At 36.4% G+C, this 3,281-nt stretch overlaps 1 long non-coding RNA gene across 1 annotated transcript in view; it reads right to left on the bottom strand.

Annotated features, from left to right (window-relative positions):
* LOC118763276 overlaps positions 1 to 1,311 on the bottom strand; it is a 14,330-nt gene extending 13,019 nt beyond the window's left edge. The window contains exon 1 of the long non-coding RNA XR_004999027.1: positions 1,166 to 1,311. This is a non-coding gene — a long non-coding RNA (uncharacterized LOC118763276). The remainder of the gene's footprint in view (positions 1 to 1,165) is intronic.
* Between the last annotated feature and the right edge of the window lie 1,970 nt (positions 1,312 to 3,281).

Below are 3,281 nucleotides of genomic sequence, written 5' to 3'. Positions count from 1 at the left end.
AAGAATGATCAGGTGCGTGCGTATGTGTATATAACTATGTGTGTGTATATATGCATGTGTGTATAATTACGTGTGAGCGTACGTGTGTGTGTATGTATGTGTGTAAGTATATTTGTGCAAGCATGTGCATATGTGTATGTGTGTGTGTATATGTAGCATGTGTCAGTAATTGCATGTATATATGTTTGTATACATGTATATAATGTGCATGCATGTATATATATATATATATATATATATATATATATATATATTCGCTTTTATCCTCTAAACGTTTAGTAGATGAATCTTAGCGACTGAAGAAGGGATTTTTCGTTGTGCTATTGTCCTGTATCGCTCCCTTTTTTTGCTGTTCTTGTTCCTTGGTTTTGTGTCTATGTGTTTCGTCTCTCTATGTGTTCGACGTCTTTTTGGTGTCCTGTACACATATATGCGTGTATATGTACATGTAGAGGTAGGTACGTACATATATGTTTATATATATGCATATATTCTATTTTATTAACATATATATATCTATATATATATATATATATATATATATATATATGCGTCTATATTTTTGTATGTCTGCGTATATTATTTTATACATATCTGCATATTTATCAATAATATGAAAGGTAAATTAATTAATCAATTAATAATTAATCATTTTACCAAGTAGTTTCGGTGTGTTAAAAGAACCATTATCGGTACTTTATGCAAAATTCTATATTATAAGCATAATTAAATTATACTTATAATTACAAATTTTTGCGTGTGCATATTTATGTAAGTATATTTTATATGTGTGTATGTGTGCATGTGGTTTATGTATACGTTTTTATGTATACCTGTGTATTTATACTATATATATATATATATATATATATATATATATATATATGTATGTATGTATGTATGTATATACATATATATATATATTTATATATATCATATATTATATATAATGCATATATTATACATTCGGTGTATGTATATATTTATGCAATTCCCCGTAACATACCACTTTGTCCCAAGACCCTAATAAAACACAACACCCGACATAAAAATAAATCTCGGGGTGGATATGTTCGACTAAAACCCTTCAAGGCAGTGCCCCGGGATGACTGCAGTGAAATGTCTGTAACACACAAACAATAAATGCTAAAGTCCCGGTACTTACCATTCTGGTCTGCCGCGGATGAGATGATGGTCCAGGAACAGACTACTTCAACTAGTTAGAACAACTCACACACTAAACACAGCCAACCTACAAACTCATTCTTATAGTCAGCAGCAACAGCGACAGCAGCAGCGGCTATAGAAGTTTTTTTTACCTTAGTTCTAGCAACCCCTTCCCTTATTACTGCTGCTACTGCTGATGGTGCTGATGGTGCTGCAGTTGTTGTCTATTGCACCTGCTTTACGTATTGCTGATGGCATTTCGCTAACACGGGTGTGGAAATGTCCCGTACATGTTGGCTTACAGCATTAACGCGCACGCCTCTGTGTATGCGTGTTTGTGTGTGTGAGTGTGTGTGTGTGTGTGTGTGTGTGTGTGTGTGTGCGGTGTGTGTGTGTATAAATCATACATATAGTCATATGTGTACACACATACGCGTGCGCGCACACATACACACACACACACACATATGTCGGCTTTGGTCAGCCCGAGGCTATAGTAGAAGAATCCGGAACCATGTGTCGAGAAGAAAACATCTCACCAGAGAGCCATACCTGCATATATATATATATATATGTATGTATTATGTATAATCATTTATATTACAGACTGCACACAGACACACAGACACACACACACACACACACAAAACACACACATACACACACACATACACACACACTCTCTCTCTCACACACACACACACACACACACACACCTGTGGTGGTTTAACAAATTCGTTGAAACGCCGTCGGAATGAACCATTTCCTCCGATATTATTCGCTACGGTTCACTGGGCTCTGAGTTCCAGTTGCTCCGAGGTCAGTTTTATTTTTCATTGTTCTGAGTTCGATCCCTCTTACTCTCTCGACTATGACTGCAATTCAAAGGTCGAGTCAGCTACTTAAACGCTAATTGCACTAATTAGGAATTTCGTTGTTTGAAAACTAGAATGCTGAGCATAGCCAGAGCAAAGGAATTCACTACACACACGCACATACACACACACACACACACACACACACACATATACACAAACATACATATACATATGCGCGCACACGCACACACATACATATATACATATACATACATATATACAATAATCCCTCGACTATTGCAGGTGTTACGTTCCAGAACCCCCCGCGATAGATGAAAATCCGCGAAATAGAAACAGTACTGTAGTGTATATTCTTTTTTATTATTTTCATAATTTGTATATATTTATTTTATTATAAATGCAAAAGAACACCACGGAGGAATCGGCGTGAGCTTAAATAATAAACCGCGATAGATGAACCGCGATAGGTGAACTGCGATAGGTGAGCCGCGATAGGTGAACCGTGATATGGCAAAGGATTACTGTGCATATACGCTTACATACACATACATGTATGTGTGTGAGTGTGAGCCTATACACAGACTGACATGGAGACAGGCGAATGGACGGATGGCCGACTGACAGACAGATAGACAGGCAGAGTAAACAGTTGTTGGTTTTTCTGCTGATGAAGGCTCAACATGGGAGCACAATTTAATACTCAAGTTGTTTTACCGGGACCTTATTCTCATGTCGAAGAATGTAGGAGGAATGATCTCTAAAGTTTTTGCCAGATTATGATTCCTTTGGCAATGATCTGAGATTAGTGTTTTATTTGATTGCCTTATCTCTATATATATAAAGCTGAAGTTGTCTGTGTATGGCAGGTTTGGTAGCCTTCAACTAACACTATCTCCTCCGAGACCCTGCGGCGCAAGTTGACTAAAATTGAGAGTATGATAGAAGAAGACTTGCTCTTCCTTCCGTAGAAGAAAAAGTTCAAATCGGACCATGTTAACACCAAAAATTATTTACATCAAAAAGGTGCTTTTTTTTCTAGGAAAATCCCTATTTTTTACGATTTTTTGAGTGCTGTGTTGCCGTTTTTCGGTGTATTTCAACCAGAAAAATGTTCACTCAAAGAGAATAACAAGCTACATAATGCAAAATTTTTACTTTTCAAAAATTCCAATTCTAAAGGGGTTAAAAGAAAACAAGCCCGAGCAACGCCGGGCGATACTGCTAGTAAATAATATAGAGAATTAATAAAAAAAAAAACGAAACGAAGAGATGATG

The sequence above is a fragment of the Octopus sinensis genome, linkage group LG4, assembly GCF_006345805.1.
Source record: "Octopus sinensis linkage group LG4, ASM634580v1, whole genome shotgun sequence".
Classification (NCBI taxonomy): domain Eukaryota; kingdom Metazoa; phylum Mollusca; class Cephalopoda; order Octopoda; family Octopodidae; genus Octopus; species Octopus sinensis.
This window is presented reverse-complemented; position numbering and strand designations above follow the sequence as displayed.